Here is a 19,644-nt window from a genome sequence, read left to right as displayed (position 1 = left end):
GAGAGAGAGAGAAGTGGGGAGGCAGAAGGGAAGGAGGGATGTGTGTGTGTGTGTGTGTGTGTGTGTAAGTGAAAGTGAAAGTGAATGAAACCTACCCTTGTAAAAATAATTTCTTTTGGCTCGAGCAGGACACCATAGATCAAAATGCAACGCCGCGAAAGAGCGTGCGCAAGCGCGTGCAAGCCATGGACAAGTCAGCAAGGAAAGGCATCGCCTGAGACCAAAATCACTTTTGTGGAGGCTGCAGTCGCGAGTCGACTGACGTGTGTGTGTGGATGTGAAGTGATCCCTTGCAAACTGTGCAATGTGCAAGACGGGAACTTAGAGGTAGGATCTTCTTCTTCTACTTCTTCTTCTTCTTCCATCATGCGTTGACCGTTATCGGCATTTTGGCGGTGGGTGCCAGTTTGGTTTGTGTGTTTTGTTTTGTTTTGTGTTGTTTTTTTAAAGAGAGAGAGAGAGAACGCTGAACGCTGAATGCTGAAAGACTTGAACTCAGTACGGCCAGTCCTCTCTTCTCCTCTACACAGACCTCTCGGATGTCCAGTGGGTGTCTGAATGACCCAACCTTTAGCTTCCGTCGTCAGAATTGTGGTATTCTTTGTCAACATTCACGTCTTCAGTATAAGAGCCTTCCGCTTGCAATATTTTGATGATGGTAATTGGGGTGAAACGCTGTTACGTCGTCTCTTTCGCCGTTCGTATGGAAAGAGTAAGACTCGGGCCAACAGCCCCTGTCATGACATTTGTGACATGCATATAAAATGATTTCATTCAATAATGCCACATGTGCATTATAGTCAGCCTTCATACAGACAGACGCACACACACTCACCCTTCACAAGAGAGAGAGACAGAGACAGAGAGAGGATGGGAGTAATGGGACAGGTGGGTTTGCCAGCAAGCCCTGAGCCAGTTGCACGGACGGAAGAGCCTAGTATGGTCGTAACACGCTACAAACTGTGTGTAGTATGGAACTGACCAATGGCGAAGTTCGGTCAACGTAGGCATTTAGTCACGTGTAACTGTCAAAAAGTTAGAACCAAGCAATGCAATGGCACCTGGAGCAGGACGTTCCATGGAGTCACGAACTGTCCGTGGGAAGAAGGCGTTCAGCCTGAGGTCCGCTCCACAGGTGATTCTGTTAGTCATGCTGTTTCTTTGGTGGACGTTACATAATGGACAGGTTGGATTAAGTAAAACCAGCGGCAATATCCATATTTCTTCCACTGTACTTTTCTGTTTACAAGACGGAAAAAATCTAAAATAAATTGGTTAATAAGATTATAATATATACTCTACATTTCTTCTTCCCCACTCTTTGACCAGCCTTCTTTAAGTCTCTTGAGAGGGGAAGAAATGTAGAATATATATATTACAATGTTATTTGAACAAATCTACGATTTTCCGTCTTGAGAACGAAACTGAATGAAAAGAACACAGGGGAAGAAATGTGGATATTGCCGGGGATCCTGTTTGTCATGCTGTCTGTTTGTTGAATGATAGACAATGGACAGGCTGGATTTAGTAAAGCCAGGGTACTTTCTCTAGAGTTTGCTCCTTTCGCCCCGTCTTTGACTTTCTGTTCGATATATCAGCAAATACATATTTTCAAACTAGTGGGTGGTCTTTTGTGGCCTGTCTTCAACGTTGGTTTGGTTTGTTTTGTTTTGGGATTGGATTTGAATTTATTTATTTATCTATTTGTTATTTGTTTTTTTTATGTGTGTATGTATTCATTTATTTATTGTGTTTATATATATATATATATATATATATATATATATATATATATATATATATATGTTTCTTTGTGGGTAAGTCGGTTTGGTTTGATTTGCTTTTGGATTGGATCTGACTTCGTTCGGTTTGCAGCGAGGGGTGGGGTGAGGCTGGTCCTGGTCCTGGTATAGTTTGGTTTATGCTGGATTTTTGGAGGGTGTAGGATGGCTTTGGATGAGACTGGACTGGACATGATCTGATTTGGTGTGGGGTTGGTTTGGTTTCTTGGATTCATGGATTCCGTTTGTTACTGTTAGTGAGATGAGGAGAAAGACAGAGTTGGTTGGGGATTGGAAGAAGGTTTGGGGAGTTGGGTGAGGGACGGGGGAGGGGGGCTGGGGCGGGGGCTTGTTGATTGGATATTGGAATGTGGATCGCTTCAGCTATTCATGACTATCCTGTAGACGTGTTGTTCGGACTGGAGACCCTTAAGCCTGCATTGCAGTCACGTCTTTTCATGAACATGGCATATGAACCTGGGGGTCTTTGACATAATTATTATAGGAAATTGGGGGCTCTTTTTACTTCTAATACAAAATTTATTCACAAAATGAGTTAGTCTCGCATCTATTGTCTGCAGAAACGAAACCTAGAAACATCAGAATTAATTCTAAGGATTTTACAGATGTTTTACTGAATCTGTGTTAACTTTCTCTTTTATATGCTGGCATGGTGGTCTCGCTGTGAAGAATAAGAGTATGTTGAACAAGACTGTGACTGTGTGCAGTAAGGTCGTGGGACTGAGACAGGACAGCTTGAGTGAACTGTACAATGTCAGAGTACGACAGAAAGCTACGTGCATTTCAAGCGACAGCAGCCACATGCTAGCAAATTATTATCAACTCTTGCCTTCAGGCAAACGTTTCCGTGTTCCAATATTTAAAACAAACAGAACCAAATGCAGCTTTATTCCAGCCTCAATTCGGCTGTTAAACAACAATGATTGATTACCAGATATGCGACTAAAATGCATGCCAGAGTGTATATATATATATATATATGGAATATGACATCTTAATTATCTGAAAATACTGTTGAATTGCATATTGTTATTCTGTGTCTACTTTTAGCATGCTATTTTATGCCTATCCATTAACTGTGATTTTTATTGCACGTGTATGGCTTTGATGATGTATGATTTACTCGAGTTACCTTTAAGGGTTTTTGTTGTTGTTGTCTACTGTGATTATTGATTATACGCATGGGTTGCCTTAGGCTGACATCTAAGGATTTTTTTTAAATGCCTTTTTATGTCTACATGTTGGATGACTGTGATTTTCGTGTATTGTTTGTGTTTTACACCACAAATAAATTTCTCATGTTGAGATAACAAAGTATTCTGTAGTCTGTATTCTTTCAGTCATAATTAATGATATCTCCTTCTGGAAATTCCGTGCTGGCGGTTTCTTCGATCTTTTTCCAATGCTCTATTAATTTTTTCCTTTCTTTTTTTTCTTCTTGTTTGTTCTTCCTGTCGTCTTTTCCTTTCTCTTTCTCTGCATCACTTCATATTCATTTGTCGCCCCCCCCCCCCTAGGCCCCCCTCCCCCCCTCTCCCCTCTCCTCCTCCCAGTTTCACGTTGGACATTTTTATTGCGTTATATTTTTAGCGCCCACCTTATATGAGTTGGCAGATGACAGTCTCTGAAAACGACGGATCAAAGATACTTCTCTCTCTCTGTCTCTCTGTCTCTGTCTCTGTCTCTCTCTCTCTCTCTCTCTCTCAGATTGGAAGAATAGGCCATGCCTAAAATCTCAGTCCTTGAGCACAAATCCTGCAACACAAAGAGCCAGTGCAATTTTGCCTCCTAGTTTGAGAGTCATAGTCCTTCACAAAAAAAGATTAAGCTGTAAATGATTTCCCATTGCAACGGAGAGTTTCAGTTTCAGTTTCAGTGGCTCAAGGAGGCGTCACTGCATTCGGACAAATCCATATACGCTACACCACATCTGCCAAGCAGATGCCTGACCAGCAGCGTAACCCAACGCGCTTAGTCAGGCCTTAAAAAAAACACACAAAAAACCAACAACAACAAAACGGAGAAACCATTGATAATACAGCTGTTCTCTGCTGTTGGCCCAGTCTGTCGATTTGTGATATAAGATCGTACATACTGGCTGCAAACTACATTGCATATGGTAAAATGACGTTTTGAAATACGAATGCCAATACAGATGGCTTTAGAGAAAACACTGATTCCTGTGTATTGGTGGCGATTGGTTGAATCAGTGTGGCGATGAGTGACTGCACATGGTATGTGTCTTTAATAAAGTTGTTACATATTAAGAAGGTTTGTTCTGTTTATTAGTTACCAAACAAAAAAGACAAGTATTTATTGACTTTAATTTTTTTTTATCTATTTTTTTATATCTTGACTTTTAATGGTGTTTATCTATCTTTTTTTTCTATTTCCACATTGTATTTCGCATTGTATTTTCATTTTATCAAAAAACCAGAAGTCTTCTATCATCAAACCATTTTTTTCCCTGGTGGCAGAAATTGATATTGTCACATTTCGAGGTGATCGAATGATTCTCTTCCACTGTTTACCGTCTGTCGGTGCTGGGAGGTCAGGGAGATAGAGTGGTCGGGTCTGTTTGTTGTCTGTCTCTGTCTCTCTCTGTCTGTCTGTCTCTCTGTGGCTCTGTCTCTCTCTCTCCTTGTCTCTATGGGGCTCTGCCTCTCTCTCTCTTTCTCTCTCTCCCTCCCTGTCTCTCAGTCTCTATCTCTGTGTCTTCCTCTGTGTATGTGTGCCGCTCTGTCTGTCGATCTCGCCCCCCCCTCTCTCTGTGTCTCTGTCTCTCTCTGTCTGTCTGTCTGTCTCTCTCTCTTTCTCTCTCTCTCCCCCCTCTCTCTCTGTCGACCTCCCTGTCTGTCTGTCTGTCTCTCTCTCTCTGTCTCTCTCCACGCTTCTCTCTCTCTCTCTCTCTCTCTCTCTCTCTCCACGCTTATCTCTCTCTCTCTCTCTCTCTCTCCACGCTTATCTCTCTCTCTCTCTCTCTCTCTCCCTGTCTCTCTTTGTTTCCTCTCTCTCTTTCCCTCCCCCCGTGCCGTCTCTCTCTTTTGTTTGGCCATGTCGGCACTGTTTATGGCACGCACTCAGTTGTTGGTTGACAGAACGACAATACGTGGTTCGTTTGCATCTGAATCGCTTTGTGCGTAATGTCGAGACTCTGAGAGATAAAGATAATGGGGGAGAACGGGAAAGGGAGGGGAGCAAGGGGGTGGGGGTGGGGGCAGAATAAGTGCAGTCAACCTGTTTACATCTCATTCAATCATTATGAGAAAATACTATTGATTTGGAGGCTGCGCATTCATAGGCAAAACGCAAAACGACGTTAACAGCGTTTCACCCCAATTACCATCATCAAAATATTGCAAGCGGAAGGCTCTTATACTGAAGACGTGAATGTTGACAAAGAATACCACAATTCTGACGACGGAAGCTAAAGGTTGGGTCATTCAGACACCCACTGGACATCCGAGGGGTCTGTGTAGAGAAGAGAGGACTGGCCGTAATGAGTGAGTTAAAGACAATAACAGTATCACACATAATGCGATATGATAATATACATACACAAAGAACAGAAATGGGATAATAGTGTCAAAGATTGAATTAAAAAACCATAGTCTCAACCAAGAATGAAAATGAGCGATGATATTTCACTGACTGCAATATCGCTGTCACTAGTTCGTGAGGGTGCAGTAATGCTGGACGCGTTACCAACATTTCTGGCGGTCGTATCAAAAGGGCCTAAGAATCGACAATATGGCAAGTGCAAGAAAAAGAAGAAGAAGAAGAAGAAAGCATTTTTTAACTCGAAGTGCAAAGTTAATATACGCTAACGGACAGAAGCAAACAAATATGTGATGAAAGAGAGAGAGGGCACAGAGAGACGGACTGACAAGAAACAATGACAATGCTTTTAGTTTAACTCACTCAGTACGGCCAGTCCTCTCTTCTCCTCTACACAGACCCCTCGGATGTCCAGTGGGTGTCTGAATGACCCAACCTTTAGCTTCCGTCGTCAGAACTGTGGTATTCTTTGTCAACATTCACCTCTTCAGTATAAGAGCCTTCCGCTTGCAATATTTTGATGATGGTAATTGGGGTGAAACGCTGTTAACATCGTCTCTTTCGCCGTTCGTATGGAGAGAGTTAATGTCCATTCAGCCAATGTAGCCCTTCGGACATGGTACAAACAATACAGTACAAACAATTCGTGAGCACAATTCCAGAAACTGGCACCACACACAGCTTTCACCACCATCTCACCTCTCTGTCTCACCAAGCTACGAACACGCATTTACCTGCAAGCAAAACATGCATGTACTCGAAAGCAAAACATACACGTACCCGCAAGGAAAACATGCACGTACCCGCAAATAAAACAAAACATGCATGTTCTCGTAAGCAAAAGCATACACATACCCAAGAGCAAAACATGCACGTACCCGTAAGCAAAACATACACGTACCCACAAGCAGAACATGCACGTACCCGTAAGCAAAACATACACGTACCCGTAAGCAAAACATACACGTACCCGTAAGCAAAATATGCATGTACTCGTAAGCAAAAACATACACGTACCCGTAAGCAAAACATACACGTACCCGTAGGCAAAACATACACGTACCCGTAAGCAAAACATACACGTACCCGAAAGCAAAACATACACGTACCCAAGAGCAAAACATGCGCGTACCCGCAACAAGAGAAAGAGAGTGAGGGGGGTTGGAGGGATGGGCTTGGGGGGGGAGGGGGGGGAGTGGAGCTGGGGTGGGAGGGGGGATGTATAACTTTATGCATGGATGCCATGTGTTCAAAGAGTGTAGATTACGCAGATAGTCAGCAGGCAGCTTCCCGTTCCCTTAGGGTAGCAAGGGTAAATCGTGTTTGGGTTGTTCTCTTTGTCGGACCATCTAGCGGCCAGCGTTGTTTCTCCTGTGTGAGTGTGTGTGTGTGTGTGTGTGTGTGTGTGTGTGTGTGTGTGTGTGTGTGTGTGTGTGTGTGTGTGTGTGTGTGTGTGTGTGTGTGTGTGTGTGTGTGTGTGAGTGTGTGTGTGTGTGTGTGTGTGTGTGTGTGCGTGTGTGTGTGTGTGTGTGTGTGTGCGTGCGTGCGTGTGTGTGTGTGTGTGTGTGTGTGTGCGTGCGTGTGTGTGTGTATGTGCGTGTGTGTGTGTGTGTGTGTGTGTGTGTGTGTGCGTGTGTGTGTGTGTGTGTGTGTGTGTGTGTGTGTGTGTGTGTGTGTGTGTGTGTGTGTGTGTGTGTGCGTGCGTGCTTGTCATTACAGGATCGCAGTGATACGGTAAAGTGTGTATCAATCAACTTCTTTTCCGGGGTCCTTTCTGTGTGTGTGTGTGTGTGTGTGTGCGTGTGTGTGCGCGAGCGCGCGCGTGTGTGTGTGTGTGTGTGTGGCATTACACGAGCCATAGCTTGGTTTTGAATAACACGTCTGGAAGCCGAACGGTCGTCAAGAACAATATCTGCAGTCTGATATCTGATATAATCGAAGAACAAATGACTGAAGAATACAAAACGTAACAAACGTAAAACATTACGATGTGAATATTGCGTATTGTTTTGATACAGCACCAGCACCAGCACCAGTATCAGTATCAGTAGCTCAAGGAGGCGTCACTGCGTTAGGTCAAATCCATATACGCTACACCACATCTGCCAAGCAGATGCCTGACCAGCAGCGTGACCCAACGCGCTTAGTCAGGCCTTGAGAAAAAGAAAAAAAAACAGAAAAAAAACAATAAAATAAAAATAAAGAATAAAATAATTAAAAGAAATAAAAATGAACAATAATAAAAAAAATAAAAATAAAATAAAATACAAAAAATAAAGTTAAAAAAAAAAAGAAGAAAAAAAAATAAGTGTGAAATCCTTGTTGCAGTGTTTCCCCCTTGCAGGTATTGTAGGGGGGGAAAAATTGGTGAGAGCATATGGCATCAATGATTATAGACTTTACTCAGGAACAACCCTTTTCTGTCTTGGATTGTGTCACCTGTGCATGAACCCTCCACACGACACTTCGGTTTATTAACTCCCCTGAAAGCCACGCAGCTGGACAAAATTAATTCGTTTTGTTTATTTATTCATTAGTCTGTTCATCTAAGATAATGATATTCGACTGAAAATAAAAATGATATTATTAATATTATTATCGTTATTTGGATTATTGTCATTTCTATCATCATGATGATGATTGTTATTATTAATTAGAAATAATTATTTTTGTATATTCAAATGAAAAGTGAGCGGTTGAGGTGGAGGGGGCGGGGAAGGGGGGGGGGGGGCAAAGGAAAAGAAAAGAGAGAGAGAGCAGAATGTGGAAAAGATAAGAGTACAAAATGTAAAATGGAGAGGGTGAGTGTCAGTGATTGGAGAAAGAAAAAACATAATACGGGAAGGGTGTGTGTGTGAGAGGCGGGAACGGGGGAAGCGGGGTTAGGACAAAAAAATTAATCAATAATCAAATATTGTATGCACTGCTTCTGTAGATTATTATTTGAAAAGACGTTGATGCGGGAACCTACAATAAACAACCAACTGGACTATTTAACACATAGCTAACTAACTTTAATCAACTTTGACAAAGCCAGACAGGCAACACTGACGGGGGCACGATGATTGGTTGGTCAGAGTTTCAGTTTCAGTTTCAGTAGATCAAGGAGGCGTCACTGCGTTCGGACAAATCCATATACGCTACACCACATCTGCCAAGCAGATGCCTGACCAGCAGCGTAATCCAACGCGCTTAGTCAGGCCTTGAGAGAAAAAAAGTGAATAAATAATAGATAAGCATACATAAATAAGTAAATAAATAATAATTATAATATATAAAAAGGGGTAGTAGTAATAATAATAATAATAAATAAATAAATAGATAAATGAATAAGACAACAATGATGATAAATAAGCAAATAAATGTAAAACATGAAGACACACGTTCACACATACACCCACACACGCATAACAGATATGCACCAAACATGCAGTTTCACAGATATGAAAGCACAGTCAAATACACATAAACGTACATGAGCCCTAACACACACACACACACAGAGACACATACACACATTACCCTGAACCTCCTCTACCCCCCTCCTCCACGCACTCATTTCTAGGCTACGTATCGCAGCTTCCACGGCACACACACACACACACACACACACACACACAGATGAACACTTACTTGTACAAGCACACACACACACGCCCATATTCCCCACCCCCAACCCCCCACATTTATATACAAAGATATATATATATATATATATATATATATATATATATATATATATATATATATATATAGACACCCGCACGTTCCAATATCCTGTTGGTGAGAGAGTAGGAGAAAAATCCATCCTGAACCTCCTTTGAGACTCCAACCGGATACATTTATTGAATCCACAGTTTGAAAGACTTCCCAGCCCCACCACTCCCCCCCCCCTTCCCCACAGGACACCAGATGGACCCACAACGTGGACAGACAGCCAGGACCCCACGCATCGAACCACACCACCTTCCACTGAGCAACACCTCAGTCCCGAACAACTTGACCTTAAGGGCGTCACACCAGCAGGTCGTCAAACTCTACTTGTAGAAAGACTTCGGTCAATGGCATAGCCCTTGCTACTGGTACCATGTAACCCAGTACTACCTGCCGCGACGGACCAGGCGAAGGAGGAAACCTTTCCCAACGGCTGTGAAGGCGGAAGAGGATGACCAAAGGGCAGGGGGAACTCTTATCCTTAGCTGGAAGTCCTCCTAGGACACGGAGCTCCGAAGAAAAAACCTGCACCTGCCGAGGCCGTCCTACACGTGGCAGTATCTGCACCTGTGGGACTGTGAGCGTCGGTAGGCGAGAGAGTGGAGAAGGGACTGCACAACTCCTCTTCACTAAAAAAAAAAAAATTCACCTGTGCTGGTCAGGCAACCAGGCTAATGTAGGAACGACGAGCTAGCCCTTCAACACACTATGAGGACACACACCGACAGATAAGCCTGCCTGCCAACTCGTCCGTCGGTCCGACGGGAGACTCCGTTGTAGAAAGACTTCACAGATCCTCTCGACTCAGTAGGTGGCGTCCTGAGTACGTTAAATAAGAACATGCACTGCCGAACACCACTGAAGTGGCTCAGCAGCAGTGCAGGGTCTCCTCTGGTGTTGGGCCTCCTGGCGACATAAATCGTTGGTTCACTGTGGACTGCCGGCACTGGGAATGCGACAGACGAACCCGGGTATGGGGGACTCGGAATTAGCGGCGTGGGAGTAATGCCACTGAAACGGCGCAGACGATGGGGCAACAACAACAAAAAAGACTTCACAGATCCTGTTGACTCTGCTGAAGAACAACGTATCGGTGAGCGCTGTTGGGGACTGAGGACCAAGGGGTCCTCTGTATTGTTGGTTTGGGTGCTGTCCAACGGCCAGTAACGGGCGATAGGTCGTTGACGTCATTCATCACCATGAAAGAGAACTCTGACGAGCGCGTAACTTGTGACACAGTGAACGGTTATCAATGACTGATCGCTGGCTGAAAATGAACGGGAAGTCAGTCACCTTCAAGATCAGAAAACTTTGCCGGTGGACATATTAATGTTTTCAGAACCGTGCGTGAAATAGTTCCACATGTCAATTCGAAGCAACAATTTCGCGGCGCTTGGTCTGTCAGAAGAATGGACACGATCAGGGTTGAGAAAGGTCGACACGGTCTGTGAGAAGGGTCGGCACGGTCTGTGAGAAAGGTCGACACTGTCTGTGAGAAAGGTCGACACGGTCTGTGAGAAGGGTCGGCACAGTCTGTGAGAAAGGTCGACACAGTCTGTGAGAAAGGTCGACACGGTGTGTGTGTGTGAAGGGTCGACACAGTCTGTGAGAAAGGTCGACACGGTGTGTGTGAGAAGGGTCGACACAGTCTGTGAGAAAGGTCGACATGGTCTGTGAGTAAGGTCGACACTGTCAGAAGGGTCGACACAGTCTGTGAGAAAGGTCGACACGGTCTGTGAGAAAGGTCGACACGATCTGTCAGAAGGGTCGACACATTCTGTGAGAAAGGTCGACACGATCTGTTAGAAGGGTCGACAGATTCTGTGAGAAAGGTCGGCACGGTCTGTGAGAAGGGTCGACACGATCAGACTTGAGAAAGGTTGACACGGTCTGTGAGAAGGGTCGGCACGGTCTGCGAGAAAGGTCGACACAGTCTGTGAGAAAGGTCGACACGGTGTGTGTGAGAAGGGTCGACACAGTCTGTGAGAAAGGTCGACACGATCAGGGTTGAGAAGTGTCGGCACGGTCTGTGACAAGGGTCGGCACGGTCTGTGAGAAAGGTCGATACGATCAGGGTTGACAAGGGTCGACACAACGAAAGCGAAACCAACAGAGATCACTGGAGTATTCATGACGTCACCAGTCAGGTGCAAAAATGATGGCTGCTATTCTCAACGCAACTCTGGTCAGTTCAGGTAAATGTTTTGATATGCAAATACGCGAACCGTGGACGTGTTCAAGTTTGTAATTACCCGTCCATTTATCAAGCACCAGCCCCCAATGCTCACTGACAGTGTGGCTTTTCCAGCAGCGTGGTGACGGAAGAAAAGTGAGAAATGGTGGGTTTTTTTCCCCAACAGCTCCATTCGGAAACTGCACGGGAGACCATGTTCATAATGATCTCCCCAGTAGGCCTTGCCTCACGCCGGAAATTGGGGAAAATGCCCATGTGCTCCAGTGGGGGTAGAATGGGGGGGGGGGGGGGGGGTGCGCAGCTGGATGGGGGCGAAGGGGAAGAGGGTGGTGGGGGCGGACTGGGAGGAGGGGTTGAAGAGGGGAGTGTGTGGGGGCGGGGGGGGGGGAAGGGCCGCAGTTATTGATTTGATTTGATTTGACTGGGGAATAGTTTAAGAACGAAGCAAAAGGAATCCAAAACTGGTGGTGGTCAGTTGATGCATCTGGGATAGATAGGTCTACTGTCTCTCTGTCTCTGTCTCTCTCTCTGTCTCTGTATCTCTCTCTCTCTCTCTCACCTTAATTATCCCCCTCTTTACCCTATCTGTGAAAGGCAGAATCATGTTTTCCTGAGAAATAGTATACGTATGTTCTATTCTTCTCTCCCCCCCCCCCTCTCTATTTCACCCATCTCTCTCTCTTCCACTCTGTTTCGCTCTGTTTGTTTGTCTGACTCTGTCTCTCTCTTCCTCACTCACCTACTCACGCACTCACTCTATCTATCTATCTATATTGTGTGTGTGTGTGTGTGTGTGTGTGTGTGTGTGTGTGCGTGTGCGTATATACATACATACATATCTATCTATATCTTGCGGACATGCCCACGAGCGAGCACGTGCGCGCAAGCAATCGCGCGCGTGTGTGTGTCTGTGTGTCCCAGCATTAGACCTTTTTTTTTCTTTTTCTCTTTTTTTCTTTAATTCCCATCGAAGATCCTCCAACTGAATTTACGAGATCCGAGCAAAGCCATTTCCTTACTGTTCACGGTTCGGAATTTGAGTCAGATTCTGCCTGTAAATTGAACTTAATATTTCCGAAAACCGTCTTTGACGATGATTTTTCACAGCTTGCACGAAGGTTTTAATTTTGCTGTTGAAAATGGACAATGACGTTTGTGTTTCTTGAGAAGACTGAATTCTTTGTCTGATTCATTTTCTGTTCACAAAAGATGATAAAAGGAGGGGGCGGGGGGGAAGTCTTGTTTCGTCTATCGCCAACTGTTTGTCTGAGGGTCAGGAGGTGCCCGGTCCATGATTATCTCCCATGTCTGCGTTGATCACTTTGGATACTTTCGCTTTCATGGCCGTGTGTCCATTGCCAAACTGTCTGTCAAACACACACACACGCACACACACACACACACACACACACACACACACGCACGCACGCACGCACGCACGCACGCACGCACGCACACACACTAAAGGACTTCATTCGATCAGCCTTACCTTTTTTTTTTTGATTATTTATAATTTATCTCAATATGCATGCATATGTGTGGACAGAACGAAGTGTCTGGAATAGAAAGAAAACAAAAACTAAATCGGTGTGTTGCAAATGTCAGTACGTGTGAAACCATGACACGCCACTGGTTTCGCGATCTATTTCTGACACAGACAACTTTGCAACGCTGATGAATTGTTCATGACCAACAACCACAGTGGGGGGGGGGGGGAACAAAAAACAAAAAAAACCTCTTCAATTGTGTCAACGACTCCAAACAAAAAAACACCAAAAGCAACAACAAACAAACAATCCAGCGAATCGAACAAAAAAGAACAGTGCGCTGAGTTTTAAATTTCTAGAATGCGTGTGTGTGCATTCCGAGGTCCTTATCTGTGTGAAAGACATGGTAAAAATATCATCGATCGATGTTTTGATTTTTTTGTCCGCCCCACTGTCCCCCTCTTTCCTGATGTCTGTGTGTCGATTGATCTTGTCCAGGAAGGAATTATTCAGTTATTTCACAGGTGATTTTTTTTCCCCCTTCAACAGAATAAACTTTATTGTCTATTGGTCTCCAGCTTGGGTTCCTTAGTGGCAGGACTGAGGTCGTGTGTGATGGATTGGTGTGTGAACCCCGAAGAATTGATGTGTGAACCCCGTATAATTGATGTGTGAACCCCGAAGAATTGATGTGTGAACCCCCGAAGAATTGATGTGTGAACCCCCGTAGAATTGATGTGTGAACCCCCCGTAGAATTGATGTGTGAACCCCCCGTAGAATTGATGTGTGAATCCCCTGTTTTGCTCATATCGTTAATGTTTTAATTCCTTCGGTTGCTTTTCTTTTTTTTCTGGACGCTCGTGTTTTTTGTTTTTGTTTTTTAATGTGGATAAAGTCATTGTGTTTCAAGAAACGTCTCGGTTGGTTGGTCTTTTCTGCCTGTCTGTCTGTCTGTCTGTCTGACTGTCTGTCCTTCTGTCTGTCTGTCTGTCTGTCTCTTTCTCATTTCTCACTCCTTGCTTGCTCGCTTATTGTCTCCCCCCCCTCTCTCCGCCCCCGTGCCTCCCCTCCCCCCCCCCCTCCCTTCTTTCCATCATGACTGGGTGGAAAGCAGCGTGTGCACGTGCGTTTGCATATCTTATTACCGTGATAAAAAAAAACTACAACCCTCGTTTCGCTTCCTTTCTCTCTTTCTGTCTCTGCCTCTCTTTACATCTTTGTTTCTGTCTATGACTGTGTGTCTGTCTGTTTGTCTGTCTGTCTGTCTGTCTGTCTCTCTCGCTCTGTGTGTGTGTGTGTGTGTGTGTGTGTGTGTGTGTGTGTGTGTGTGTGTGTATCTCTGTCTCTCTCTCTGTTTCTGTCTCTCTCTCTGTCTCTCTCTATCTGTCTCACTCTCTCTGTCTTTCTCTGTGCCTATCTCTCTGTCTCTCTCTGTATTTCTCTCTGTCAGTCTCTCTCTCTCTCTCTGTTTCTGTCTCTCTCTGTTTCTCTCTCTATCTCTGTCTGTCTCTGTCTCTCTCTGTGCCTCTCTCTCTGTCTGTGTCTCTCTGTCTCTGTCTCTCTCTCTCTCTCTGTCTCACTGTCTGTCTCTCTGTCTCTCTCTGTCCCTCTCTCTCTCCGTCTGTCTGTCTGTCTGTCTGTCTCTCTCTGTGTCTGTCTCACTGTCTGGCTCTCTCTCTCTCTCTCTCTCTCTCTCTCTCTCTCTCTCTCTCTCTGTACCTCTCTCTCTCTCCGTCTGTCTCTCTCTGTGTCTCTCTGTCTCTCTCTGTCGCTCGGTCTTCATATACACGCCTCTCTCGCTCTCTCCATGTCTGAGTGCCTCCCGCTCCCCCTCCTCCTTTTTGTCCGTGCCTCTGTTTTCTCTCCTGCTAGTCTCTGTCTCCTTCGCCCCTTCCCCTCACGAGCGACAGATCACAATCCAACGATTCTCCACCGCCAAGAAATGAGTGTGTGGAGGAGGGGGTAGAGGAGGTGCAGGGAAACTTTGTGGTGTGTGTGTGTGTGTGTGTGTGTGTGTGTGTGTGTGTGTGTGTGTGTGTGTGTGTTGGAGCTCATGTACGTTTATATGTATTTGACTGTGCTTTCATATCTGTGAAACTGCGTTTTTTGGGGGGCATACCTGTTATGCATGTGTGGGTGTATGTGTGAATGTGTGTCTTCATGTTTTATATTTATTTGCTTATTTATTATCATTGTTGTCTTATTTATTTTATTATTTATTTATTATTATTATTATTTTACCATTACTTTCATTACTACTATCTTTTTTTTTTATATCATAATTATTATTTATTTATTTATGTATGTACGCTTATCTATTTTTTTTCCTCAAGGCCTGACTAAGCGCGTTGGGTTACGCTGCTGGTCAGGCATCTGCTTGGCAGATGTGGTGTAGCGTATATGGATTTGTCCGAACGCAGTGACGCCTCCTTGAGCTACTGAAACTGAAACTGAAACTGAAACTCCACCGCCAGAAGAAGATTTAAACAGGAGCAGAATCTGTGGCGCAGAAACAGTCAGAACGGTGAAAATATCCAACTGAATAATTCATCTCTGCGCCTTTTGCGCGAGAACGTTGCAGGCTGCGACAAGACAAAGACAGGAACATATACACAGCATTATGGTCAGAACCACTGTAGGGGGGGGGGAGGGGGGGGGGGGGGGGGGTGTTCGCACACGTAAAAGCCCACTCGAAATACGTGTGAACGACGAAGCTGCAGCCCACGAACGAACGAACGAAGACGACGACGACGACGAAGAAGAAGAAGAAGAAGAAGCTGCAGAGTGTAGCTCAGCATTATCAATCAAACACCGGGGAGTGGGGGTGGGGAGGAGGAGGGGGCCTATTACACCGGAGGGGAGGGACTTGGGGGGGGGGGGTTGGGGGAGGGGGGCGAGCTTAGTTCATGGTGTCTTGTGTTAGATGGAGCCAGGTATAATCATGGCCGAACAGATTAGAAGCGACGCAGCAGCGGTGCGGGGTTTCCTCTGGTGGGTGGCGTCATGGTGACCGAATGCTGGTTTCTGCTGTGTGGACTGGGCTACTGGCTGACGTTTGTACTGTGACTTAACAACGCTTGGTATGGCTATTATGAGGGGGGTGGGGGTTTTTTTAGGTGTTGAGGGGGTCAGTGTGTGTGTGTATGTGTGTGTGTGTGTGTGTGTGTGTGTGTGCGCGCGCGCGCGTGTGTGTGTGTGTGGAGAATATGTATCGTCAACAAAGGCTGGCCAGCTAATCATACGCGCACGTGTGTGTGTGCGTGTGTGTGTGTGTGCGTGTGTGTGGATAGGGGTGTGTGTGTGGAGGGGTGTGTGAGTGGAGAATATGTATCATCAACAAAGGGTGGCCAGCTAATCATGCACGCACGTGCGTGTGTGTGTGTGTGTGTGTGTGAAGATGTCACAGTGTGTGTGTGTGGTGAGGAGGGTGAGTGTGCAGGAGTGTGTGTGTGTGTGTGTGCGCGTGTGCGTGCCGAGGGGGAAAGGGTCGGAACAGCAAAAAAAAAAAAAAAACTTCCTGTCACGAACTTTTACCATAGGAGTGAGTCCTTCATTACCAACACTCGTCAACAAAAGGGTGGCCAGCAAATCATATTTTCTTTACCCCCCCTACACCCCCCCCCCACACACACACACACACACACACCCGTCCTCCCGGCCCTCCTCGTCCCCACCATGAGTCCCACCTCCTCCCTCCCCACCCCCTCCCGTACCCCCACGAATTATCCTTTTAGTTGGGTATACGGTAACAAGAAACGCCTGTTTGTCATCCTTGCCAAAGCCACGTGTGTTCGTGTGATGGTGCTTCGATTTCGGCTGAAAGCATTGCTCAAGAGACTTTGGCAAAATCCCAACCAGATTACCCTTTAGTGGTGTGTGTGTGTGTGTGTGTGTGTGTGTGTGTGTGTGCTTGCGTGCGTGCGTGCGTGTATGCATGTGCATTCGTGTTCGTGTGTACGCGTGTGCGTGCGTAAATCGTTTATTTCATTTGGTGGACATTGATGACTTGCACTGGTAGTCTTCATAATCTTCATAACGTTTTAACATTCACGTCTCCCAATCTCGTCATGCAGAAAACCGTGTCCGCACTCACTGTAGGGACACGTTTTCCACAATGGACGGGGGGGAGAGGTGCGGGAGGGGGGGTGGGGGAGGCGGGGAGAGGTATCGGGGGGACGGGCGTGGGTAAGGGCAGTGGGGGACTTGGCAGTTCTGGCGCAATACTCACTGTCGGCAGCCGTATTTACTGTGTATTTCTAGCGAAACGTTCATCGATTTCCGGGCAAGTAGAAGGACTATGAAAGGAGCAGATTTGCAAGTGAAAAGAAAAAGAGGCTGATGCATTTTTAGTAAACCGGAGGACGGCTGGACAAGCAAACAGCGTGAACAGACAGACATGTTGGCAAGTCCGTCATGGGAGCAAATGGAAAGAGAAGTGGATGCATGCATTATGAATGAATGAACGAACGAAAGAACAGACAAATGGAATGATCATGATGAAAATAGGTACATGAAATATGAATAAACAAAGGAATGAATAGAAAAATAACAACAATATCATGAAACAACAATATAGTAATAATAATATTAATGATGATGATGATGATAAGAATCATAATCATATCATAATCATAATGATGACAATAATGTGCTTTTATGTAGAACTTTCCCTGAGGCTCTAAGCATGATTAACCATATAATGGCATGAAATAAAATAAAATGAAATATACAAACTTGCTAAGTATATTTAATGAAAAGCAGTGTACCATCTATCTCTCACCACACTCATCTCTCCCTCCTCATTCTCCTCATCCTCCTCACACGCACACACACGCACACACACACACACACACACACATACACAGAGAGCCACACACACACACAGAGCCACACACACACACACACACACACACACACACACACACACACACACACACACACACATACACAGAGAGCCACACACACACACATACACACACACACACAAACACACACACACACACACACACACACACACACACACACACACACACACACACACACACAGAGAGCCGGTAGGGGAGGGGAGAAAGATTTATAGCTGGATGTGTTGTCTGGACAAACAAGTCTGAAGATGAAATTTGAATGCCGTAACAGCAGAACGATGACTGATAGTTTGGTGAAATAAGATTTCCTGAACTGAGAACCATATAGTGTGTAAATAATGTTCGGAACTCTGCTGAGCTTTGAACTTTCTGTGGAACGGTTCTTTGAAAGAAACTGAGAAAGAATCGCGGTACTCCAAACTGGAAAGAAAGAAAGAAAGAAAGAAGTGACAAAGCAACAAAGAGACAGTAGTGTCTCTGGCCGGAATATAGATAATTATATCAACAACAAAGAGGAAGTAGGGTGTTGGTTGGACCATAAACATTAACAACACAGGCAACAAGTGGAGTGGAGTGGAGTGATGGCCTAGAGGTAACGCGTCCGCATAGGAAGCGAGAAAATATGAGCGCGCCGGTTCGAATCACGGCTCAGCCGCCGATATTTTCTCCCCCTCCACTAGACTTTGAGTGGTGGTCTGGACGCTAGTCATTCGGATGAGACCATAAACCGAGGTCCCGTGTGCAGCATGCACTTAGCGCACGTAAAAGAACCCACGACAACAAAAGGGTTGTTCGTGGCAGAATTCTGTAGGAAAATCCACTCCGATAGGAAAAACAAATAAAAACTGCACGCAGAAAAAATACAAGAAAAAAGAGTGGCGCAGTAGTGTACCGACGCGCTCTCCCTGGGGAGAGCAGCCCGAATTTCACACAGAGAAATCTGTTGTGACATTAAAAAAAAAATTTTTTTAAATACAAAATACTTTCTCTGCTCGGACCATAAGCACAAACAACAAAGAGATATTAATGTCTCTGGCCGAACCATAGATACTGACAACGTTAACAACAAAGAGATTTTAATAATAATAATAATAATGTACATTTATATAGCGCCCTTTCTCACTAAGAGCTCAGGGCGCTTTACATGAAAGAAAAATATTACAAGAAACATAACATTCATGACCACTCTTTCTCAAAAACCCCTCCCTCCACTCACACTCTCCCTTTCCCACTCTACATACATCCAAAGTGAGCTGACATGGGTGGTGCTGGAGAAAAGGAAGCTGAGAGTACTTATAAATAGGTTTTAAAAAGATGAGTCTTTAGTGATGAGCGAAAAGCAGAAATAGAATCAGATGCACGGATATGATGAGGAAGGTTGTTCCAGATGTGAGGAGCAGCAAAGAAGAAAGAACGTTCGCCATAGGTTCTTGTATTGACACGAGGAAGTTTCAAAAGGTAACCGTCAGAGGAAGAGCGGAGATTTCTTGTGGGAGTGTAGACACTGTTCGGGTCAGAAAGATAAGTAGGTCCTGCGAAGTGGAAAGCAGAATAGCAGAGACACGCAACTTTGTATTTAATTCTCGCTTTAATGTCTCTGGTCGAACCATAGACGCTGACAACATAAACAACAAAGAGATTTTAGTGTGTCTGGCCGAAACATAGACATTTACAACAAAGAGATAGAAGTGTCGTTCGCAGAACCATAGACATTAACAACAAAGAGATAGAAGTGTCGTTCGCAGAACCATAGACATTAGCATCAAAGAGGTGTACATGTTTGTAGGCCAACCATAGAGATTGATAACAAAGAGATGTTAGTATATTTGGCCGAACCAGGGACACCAACAACACTAACAACAAAGATATAATAGTGTCTTTGGTGGGAACACAGACATTAACAACACTAACAACAAAGAGATAGTAGTGTCTTTGGTGGGAACACAGACATTAACAACACTAACAACAAAGAGATAATAGTGTCTTTGGTGGGAACACAGACATTAACAACACTAACAACAAA

General features: G+C 44.9%; 1 protein-coding gene across 2 annotated transcripts in view; it reads left to right on the top strand.

The window, feature by feature from the left end:
- Nucleotides 1–228: 228 nt before the first annotated feature.
- The window catches only part of LOC143290250 (uncharacterized), a 58,349-nt gene continuing 38,933 nt past the window's right edge, over nt 229–19,644 (top strand). Inside the window, exon 1 of one of the 2 annotated variants that reach the window (XM_076599590.1) lies at nt 229–327. The gene's annotated coding sequence lies outside the window, so the exon portion shown is untranslated. Of the gene's footprint in view, nt 396–19,644 lie in introns of both variants that reach the window. The other variant, XM_076599591.1, reaches the window with a different exon arrangement.

This window comes from Babylonia areolata, chromosome 15 (genome assembly GCF_041734735.1).
Source record: "Babylonia areolata isolate BAREFJ2019XMU chromosome 15, ASM4173473v1, whole genome shotgun sequence".
NCBI lineage: Eukaryota > Metazoa > Mollusca > Gastropoda > Neogastropoda > Buccinidae > Babylonia > Babylonia areolata.
Note: the sequence above shows the minus strand (reverse complement) of the source record. Positions and strands in the feature narration are given on the sequence as shown.